The sequence below is a fragment of the Danio rerio genome, chromosome 16 (genome assembly GCF_049306965.1).
Source record: "Danio rerio strain Tuebingen ecotype United States chromosome 16, GRCz12tu, whole genome shotgun sequence".
NCBI lineage: Eukaryota > Metazoa > Chordata > Actinopteri > Cypriniformes > Danionidae > Danio > Danio rerio.
Window position 1 is genome coordinate 138,544 of NC_133191.1, and position 9,679 is coordinate 148,222.

Here is a 9,679-nt window from a genome sequence, read left to right on the forward strand (position 1 = left end):
TCTTCTTCTGTGTTACAAGCGGGTGTCAGAAGCTTAAAGTTGTGAAGCGTCAAGGAGTGATTTTGGATACTCTTCTGCTCAACGCCAGTGAAAATCTCTCGGGCTTGAACCCGGACAAACATCTCAAAACTCAGAAGATTAACAGATCGACTATAACTAACAGGGGGATTAGACAAAACTGCTTTAAAGCAAAAGCTGAACACTTTCTTTGCATCAGACAGTTCGTTTCGGGGATCTGAAAATGAAAACATTTGCATTTTATTGTGCTCAATCAAGCGTCATCTAGAGGCCTTGTCATATCTGCTGTTCCGGAAACTTGTCAGGTCGTGTATATCTAGGCTAAAGCAGGGCTAAATTTGGACTAGTGAAATCTAACAGAGCCTGAAATCAGACTGATCATCGTGTAGACAGATGTAAGGCTTCACATGTGCAGAAAGTTCTGACATAGCCAAGACATTTATTAGACGTCTATCAGACTTCATTTAAACACTCTTACTGGGTCATATGTGGGAGGCAGAATCAAATTCATTAACTGTGCTCAATGATCATCTAAATCAAGAGTGTTTACTGTTCCATGATAAGCCGGTTACAGCTAGACCATGTCTAAGCCAGACAAGCGGCAAGTCAAAGCTAAACTATCCTGTTTTAATGATTGAAGCTGTCCAGCATGTGCTCCTCTCAGAGCTCTTCATCCAGTCAGAATTCAGGGAAAGAGGAATACCTGCAGAATGAGTAACTGTGGACGGATCAGCACCTGAGCATTATCCAGGATCAGTGGCTTCCCTGCTTTCATTTTCTCCTCACCCCAGATCAGTGCCTGCAGCAGTTGAACTTCCAGCTGCTGTCTTCTCCAGAAAGTTGGTTATGAGCTGTAAATCCATAATGAAGGCGCAGCAGCGATGAGAAATGTGACTTCAGGTAAGATATTCAGCAAAGGTCAACACAAATGAGCAGCAGCAGGGTGAGAAATACAATATTCACCATCACACATCCCCATCCGCGCGGGATTAGATTTCTCAGAGGACTCGGGAACACTGCTGGAGAACACCAGCTCATTTACTCTGCACATTTATCTCACACAGAAAAACAAAACTAAACGTAGATGAATTCAGACGTGGTGGAAATCATTAAATACAAATGCAACCCTCATGAGGGAAAACCGGCTCATATGAACAAGGCTTTTGGCTAAACGGTGTTTCTGAGTGCACAAAGACCCCAAAATAAAGTGTAATCTCTGAGGCGAGGAGACGCAGTACACACTCCTGATTTGCATTTGATGAACGGGGCACATTGTTAAAAACTGCTATTATCACAGACGATTAGCATACGCACGCGGCTCCTGGATGAAGGTGATTCCTGCATTCTAGCTGGAGGCTCAGTCAAAGAAACTAATCCTTAATTGTGTACGTGCTCGGCATACTCATGCTTTCTGTCGGATCCGTCTGATGGGCCGTGAAGGATCCGGAACCAGACTCCTGCTCTCACACACTCTCTCTCCCTTTAAAAATCTCGCTGTAAATGGATTTATGATCAAAGCACGCAGCGGCGTATTGTCTGCCGAGACGTTAGTCACACACTGCTGGACTGGATTTGATCTCCTCCAGGCTTAAGGGACTGAAAAGTAGACAGACGGCAAAAAGGGAATGAGAGGGAGCGGATTGAAGAGAGATGGTAAAGGACGGAGAGGGACATGTTCAGTTGGGGGATCGTCTTTGTTTCTGCCACTTTAACTATCTCCATGCTTTGAGAGTGCTTTCAGAAAGACAGAAGCTAAACGCCACAGCTAAAGGCTCTGTGATGTGAGTGGAGACTATCAGCACTGCTGTACGTATGATTGCCTGGACAGTATCTGTGCTGAAATCTTAACAGCAATCGTTTCCTATAATACACACCACACCGTCTGCTTATGTGCTCAATCATCCAGCATCCCCCTGGCTGCATCATTAAGATGTGTTCATTGACTCTTTTGGTAAATTACCTGGATAACAGAGGAATGTATAAGTGTGAAGAGCCTAATTACACTAGTTACACTGCATGATGACGTGTACATGTTGCATGAGTTGGGGTGGCTTTTTATTATTTTCTGTAGCAAACTGGATCTGGTGCATGTGCTGATGAACCTAAACTGGCAGTAAAGCTTTTGTCTGTGTAATTAATCAATATCGCTGCTTAATTTAGTCAAATATTCAATTTAATGTGAAGACGCTTTACAGTACAGCAGAAAAACACTGACACCTTCTGTTGTCTTTCAGGATTTCACTTGTCTTTACTTGACTTGCCTACTCAGAAGTCAAAAGGTGATCTCAAGTACTCACTAGCTGACAAGTCAACCAATCAGCTCACCAGTCAGTGGGTCATTTCATTTATTTACTAGTCAACTGGTCAACTCATCTACTCACTAGTCAACTGGTCAACTCATCCACTCACTAGTCAACTGGTCAACTCATCTACTCACTAGTCAACTCATCTACTCACTAGTCAACTCATCTACTCACTAGTCAACTCATCTACTCACTAGTCAACTCATCTACTCACTAGTCAACTGGTCAACTCATCTACTCACTAGTCAACTCATCTACTCACTAGTCAACTGGTCAACTCATCTACTCACTAGTCAACTCATCTACTCACTAGTCAACTGGTCAACTCATCTACTCACCGGTCAACTCATCTACTCACTAGTCAACTGGTCAACTCATCTACTCACTAGTCAACTGGTCAACTCATCTACTCACTAGTCAACTCATCTACTCACTAGTCAACTGGTCAACTCATCTACTCACTAGTCAACTCATCTACTCACCAGTCAACTGGTCAACTCATCTACTCACCGGTCAACTCATCCACTCACTAGTCAACTGGTCAACTCATCTACTCACTAGTCAACTGGTCAACTCATCTACTCACCGGTCAACTCATCTACTCACTAGTCAACTGGTCAACTCATCTACTCACTAGTCAACTCATCTACTCACTAGTCAACTGGTCAACTCATCTACTCACTAGTCAACTCATCTACTCACTAGTCAACTGGTCAACTCATCTACTCACTAGTCAACTCATCTACTCACTAGTCAACTGGTCAACTCATCTACTCACCGGTCAACTCATCCACTCACTAGTCAACTGGTCAACTCATCTACTCACTAGTCAGCTCATCTACTCACTAGTCAACTCATCTACTCACTAGATATGATGTTTGGAGTGTTGTCTAGAGTCTCCTCTACTGACTGCCGTCTGCAGGGAATGAAGGGAGATTCTGTGTGATGGTTCAGCTCCTCAGAGACGCTGCTGTCCCTGTGTAGTCCTGACCCACACACACACACACACACACACACACACACACACACACACACACAGGGGCGGAGGGCAGTCTGACATGTTCACTGCAGTCACTGGAGAATATCCTTCACCTCTGCTGTCCTCACCATGAAAGACCTCACACACAAGTGAAGACCCTGGACTACAACTATTACTCATTCATTCATTCTCCTTCAGCTTAGTCCCTTATTTATCAGGGACACCACAGCAGAATGAACCGCCAACTATTCCAGAATATGTTTCACACAACAGATGCCCTGTTCAGCAGACGATGATAAAGAAAAAAAAAACAGTCCTGCTGAGCCTCCAGTGGATGACCAGCCGTCACACAGCTCAGAGTCTTTAAAACTGACCGGTGTGTGTGTGTGTGTGTGTGTCACAGTGCAGGACCCCCATGTCCCGCTGGATCTTGTTAAGCACAGAGTTCTGCACAGGAGCTCTGGGGGCGAGGGTCTGTGTCAGGGGTCCGTCTGCTCCAGGTATTTCTCTGTCTAACCCTGCCTTTCAAACAGACAGCAGCAGTCTCCTGGGGAACACACACTCTGCATGTGTGGATGTGCTGCACACAGGGTGAGCGTTAAAGACAGAAAGTCTTCTTAAGGGGTGTTGTTCAGTCAGCCGGTCATTATTGCTGATCTGCCTGTGTGAATTGTAGCCTCAGTTTCCTGTTCTTAGCTGACAGGAGCGGCACCCGGTGTGCTCTTCTGCTGCTGTAGCCCATCCGCCTCAAGGTTGGCCGTGTTGTGTGTTCAGAGATGCTCTTCTGCAGAGCTCGGTTATAGTGCTTATTTGAGTTACTGTTGCTGGAACCAGTCTGGCCATTCTCCTCTGACCTCATCAACAAGGCATTTGCGCCCACAGAACTGCCGCTCACTGGATATTTCCTCTTTGTCGGAGCATTCTCTGTAAAGCCTAGAGATGGTTGTGCGTGAAAATCCCAGTAGATCAGCAGTTTCTGAAATACTCAGAGCAGCCCGTCTGGCAGCAACAACCATGCCACGTTCAAAGTCTCTTAAATCCCCTTTCTCCCCCATTCTGATGCTCGCTTTGACCTGCAGCAGATCCTCTTGATCATGTCTACATGCCTAAATGCAGTGAGCTGCTGCCATCTGATTGGCTAATTAAAACTTTGCTTTAACGAGATGCTGGACAGGTGTACCTAATAAAGTGGCCGGTGAGTGTATATATATATATATATATATTTTTTTTTTTTAATTATATATGTTTATTTGAGATCAGTCTGTGCTCCTGTTTCATTGTCAAATTCTTGCTTATTGGTTATTTCACATGAGCTCCAGAGTAAATTATCTTAAGGTTTTTAAATCGATGCTTAAACTTTTGAGTAAATCTCTTTAAAGACGCACACTATGATGGTTAATAATACTCTGCTGGTTTGTGATGTAAATCTCAGAGCTAATGAAAGCACATCTAAAAATATGAGACTCTGTGTCTGTTCTGAAGGATCGCCTCCCAGAAACACAATCTCAGCATTTCTGATTAAGCAACGCTACACACACACACACACACACACACACACACACACACACAGAGCCCGTGTGGAGCCAGATTAGCGCTCTGACCTATATAGATAGCCCACAGAAAGCGTCTGCTCACATGGCATTATGTCTGCTGAAAGGGCATGAGCTGATGTTGCACTGCGCGAATCCGTGTGCATTAATGTTGGGTGTTTCCCGGGTGCTCTGCGCGGATGGCAGCGGTGTTGGCATATGTTTCCCAGGGTCAGGCCTGCTCTGAATGGACGTCAGGATGCATTAAACCCTGCTGGAGCCTGCGCTGTCAGACAGTGTAATGGGCAGATGTGTGCTCTTCAGCAGGTCAGACACACCATCTCCACTCATCTAAATAACACTGCTCTAACTCTGAGTTCTGTCCTGTTTATAGTCCAAATATCTAAAACCTCTTAAATCAAGAAGCATTTTCTGGACAAGGACACACATATAGTGTTGTGTTCATAAATAATGAGGCAAAATGAAGAGAGTTTTAGCTTTAAACAAGCAGAATATTCTGACAATGGAGGAGGAAAACTAATCTCATGTCAGAGGAAAACAAGTTATTCTGTTCCCCCGTTGGCAGATTATTCTGCTTGTTTTAAAGAAAATCACTTCATTTTGATGCATTATCTCTGAAAACAAGACTATATGTCCTGCTTGTCTAGAAAATGCTTCTTGATTTAAGAGTTTGTGGATATCTGCACTAGAAACACATTGTTCTGCAGTGATTTCTGCGGTGTATATAATAATAATAATAATAATAACAATGATAAAAATAATAAAATAATAAATAGTAATGATAATAATAATAATAAATAACAATAATAATAATAATAATAATAATAATTTATTGCACCCAAATGAATATTTTGGGGAAATTATACAATACAATTTTTGCAAACAGGAAAAGGAGAAGCATACCATATCATATATACTCTATATTCACAGAGAAATGGATAAGATTATTAATTTCCAGAAGGGGGTGTTCTCATTGATGCTCCGCACTGTGCTTCATATGGCTCTGCACATTATTGAACAGCTCCAGCACCTGATGAGTCCACGAACACAGCGTCTCCAGCATTACGAGCCTCAGTGATGTGAATAATAGCAGTGCTGCTGATGGGTCCCCGTATTGTGCACATGTCTGATGTTGTGCCATACACTCGCCGTATCGACCCAGCCTTTGTTGAGTCTGCAGCGGTCGTCATGGAAACCTGGCAAACCTGCAACACCATCTCTTTCTCCCCTTCAGATATGGCATTACCATTTCTCGCCTCATCTCTTCCTTCTCCTGCTGTCTGGCGCTTCTCTCGCACTGCCGCTTAACTGGATGTGGAGGTTACAGCTCATGTAAGACTAAACAAAATCAGTTAGAAATGATAATAAAAGAGAAAATAAGTGATGCTGATGATGATTATCCACTATTATTCCACATCAGACACACAGTCAGGCTCATTACAGACTTCATCACTGTCTGCATTGAGTGTTCTGATGGGATGATGGCGATGTAGAGCTGACAATAAGCATAAGAGTGTTTGCTGGAGAAGGGGAATATAGTCATTATATGACAGTACACTGGAGATGCTTTTATTCACAGTTACTGATCATGCAGTTGAGCATTACATCTGATCAGTTACTGCCTCATGAACTTATCATTCAGTCATTCTCCTTCAGCTTAGTCCCTTTATTAATCAGGTGTCTCCACAGTGGAATGAACCGCCAACTATTCCAGCATATGTTTTACACAGCGCATGCCCTTCCAGCTGCAAACCCATAACTGGGAAACACCCATACACACTCATTCACACACACACTACAGAAATTTAGCTTACCCAATACCCAATTCCTCTATTGATCTTTAAACCACTCGCTCTGCAAACAAGTTCATGACTGGACAGACAAAGCAGAATCATATAATGAGGAAGGATCAGTTTGCGTCATCAAGCAGCACAACGAGCTGTTTTTAACGTGTAAAAATGAAAGCAAGTGAATCAAAGCGGGGGTCTCCAGCCAAAATGGTTTAAATGGTTGCGCCCACCCGTAGAGGCAGTATAAGGTGAATAGCGCATGTGTCTGGACTGTGGGGGCACCAACATGGGGAGAACATGCAAACTCCACATAGAAACGCCAACTGACCCAGCCGGGACTCAAACCAGCGACCCATTACCCACTGTAGTCTTATACCAGCCCATGCCCAGTGTGAACAGAGCCTTAATTCAGTAGACGATATTAAAAACAAACAAACAAACAAACAACCAAGTCCCCCAGTCTGAGTCACCCGATACATGTGGACAAACAGTGAAAGCACATGCAATAAAGCGCAGTGTGTTCATGTGGACAGAGCCAGAGTAAAAGCTCTCATGCATCTTCATTTCCCTCAGTGTTGACAGCATCTGCCCGTCTGAGAGACTGAAGCTCAGCTGGTGCAGCAGGAACATTCTGATAGACACAAACGGCAGATCATCCACACTTATTAACAGCAGATCGAGAGGCTGCAGCTGATCTCAGAACAGGTCAGCGCTGGCCCAATCATTTCCCTCAACATGTTCCTGATGGCACCGCTCAGCCTTCTGCAGGGTCAGGAGCTGTGGGCAGCGGAGCGTGGATGGATCTGGAAAAGGTCACGGCTGATGTAGGTTTTGTTTTATTTGTGTTTCTCCTGAAAGCTCTGTGGTAAACGCGCCGGCGCTCGACTCAAACCCTGCGCGGAGACGCTGTTTTCCTCCTGTGGATTCGCTCTAACGCCTTGTACTTTCCCCAGACTGAACAAAACCACACAACGTATCATTAAAAGCTCAAAAGAGGCCAGAGAGGTTCATCGGTCAATACCCGCGGCAGCAAACCGGGCTGGAAATGGATCTAATGGAACGTGCATTAGTGCATCAACACCAATTTAACCCGGCCGAGGCGCCCTTTACCCCGCTCTGGTCACATTTCATTTTCAGAGGTTTTATGAACACTGAATGTGTAAAGGTCTGAGAGCTTAAGAGCGGTATGTGGGCAAGATGTAGGAGCAGGAGGAAATCTATTCAGCTGAAACTCTCTCCAGTCTATGCATGTCTGACTGACCCTGCTCAGCACTGTTGCGTATCGCCATCTGCCTATGTCTAGCGGTAAACAATGTGTAGATATTTATTTTAAAAATACTTGTGTACAGAGTTACTGAAGTTTGTCCTGCGCGCTTGCGGTTCTTTTTTAATTACTTCTTTGGTTTCCTTCCTCAGACACTGAGGAAGGCTTTGTGCCGAAACGTCTGTTTGTCTGTTATCACCCGTAAAATGTAAGAAAAAGTAAAAATAAAAACAGTATGAAGCAATTGAGTGCGAATCATTACCTTCTTTTGAAAAATACTTGTGTACTCTATAAATATATATGAAAACAGGGGCAAAATCTCTCCTGTAGTCAGTCAGTGTGGTGTTTGTTTGTGGTTTTAGCCGGCTTTAACAGTGAATAAATAAGAAATCAACAACTTTTATATTTGCTTTAGATGAGATATTAGCAGATCTTGTTAAATCTGCTGCTCAGCAGGTATTATAAGAGAAAGTCTTCAGAGAAGTCCTTCAGTTTGACCTTGGTGATGCAGAATATGTAGTGTACTGTAGATACCAAATGATACTGTCACACTGAAAAAACAAATGACACCATCATAGTTACTCTATGATAATACTTCAGTGGGCGGCACGGTGGCTCAGTGGTGTTCCACTGTGGCCTCAACCATGAAGGTCTCTGGTTTGAGTCCCAGCTGGGTCAGTTGGTGTTTTAAGAGTTCACACTTAGCTGATAATCAATAAAGCGTATTTGGCATGCTGTCCCGGGAGATAGTTCTGAGCTTGTAATATCCTCAAGCCCGGGGATCCCTCCAGTTAGAGGGGAGTTCGAGCTCAGGTAGGTCTCGGGAACTCTGCTGCTTGTCACCGTGTGAGAAGAGTAAACTAAAGTTGTCTTAAGTGATATTTTGGTTTAGTGGATTGGCTATGGTGCATGTTTTTGGACGGTGGAAGGAAACCAGGGAACACAGTGGAAACCCATGCAAACACAGGGAGAACATGCAAACTCCATACAGAAACGCCAGCCGAGTTGATCATAAGCCATGTTACTCTCTAAAATAGTTTATAAATAAACCGCACTTCTGTGTGGAGTTTGCATGTTCACCTGCTCTATCACCCACCTGATAGATATGGGCCAATAGGGGCCTTCTGCACCTACTAGTAGGTTTAGTAGGCTGTGAACATCCATCCACATGGTTAATCAGCTATACTAATAGAGCAGACTCCAGATCCAGATCTGTTTTTACATGTGAAGGTTGTGTTTAGGGTTGGGTTAAGCTAGACGTTAATACAATACAATTAATGAGGAATTTAATACATTTTACATTTACATTTAGTCATTTAGCAGACGCTTTTATCCAAAGCGACTTACAAATGAGGACAAGGAAGCAATTTACACAACTATAAGAACAACAATGAATAAGTACTAAAGGCAAGTTTCAGGTCTGTAAAGTCTAAGAAGGGAAGTGTTAGTAGTTTTTTTTTTTTTTTTTGTACAGTTAGTTAGTGTGATATTCAAAGAGGCAATTAGGAAGTGAAGTGGAGACTAAATAGTTGAGTTTTTAGTCGTTTCTTGAAAATAGCGAGTGACTCTGCTGTTCTGATGCAGTTAGGGAGTTCATAAATGATGAGAATAATTCTTGCTAAATTGTCCGTAGTGTGTGTGTGTGTGTGTGTGTGTGTGTGTGTGTGTGTGTGTGTATGAGTCTACATACAGTCTACATATGAGTGTTTCCCGTTATTGGGTTGCAGCTGGAAGGGCAACCGCTGAGTGAAACATATGCTGGAATAGTTGGTGGT

At 43.5% G+C, this 9,679-nt stretch overlaps 1 long non-coding RNA gene across 1 annotated transcript; it reads left to right on the forward strand.

Moving 5' to 3' along the window:
* The first annotated feature begins 4,916 nt into the window (after nucleotides 1–4,916).
* Nucleotides 4,917–8,152, forward strand: LOC141378126 (uncharacterized). Its single transcript, XR_012391864.1, has 2 exons — nucleotides 4,917–5,156; nucleotides 5,781–8,152. It is a non-coding gene; the product is annotated as an uncharacterized lncRNA (long non-coding RNA).
* The last annotated feature ends 1,527 nt before the right edge of the window (nucleotides 8,153–9,679 follow it).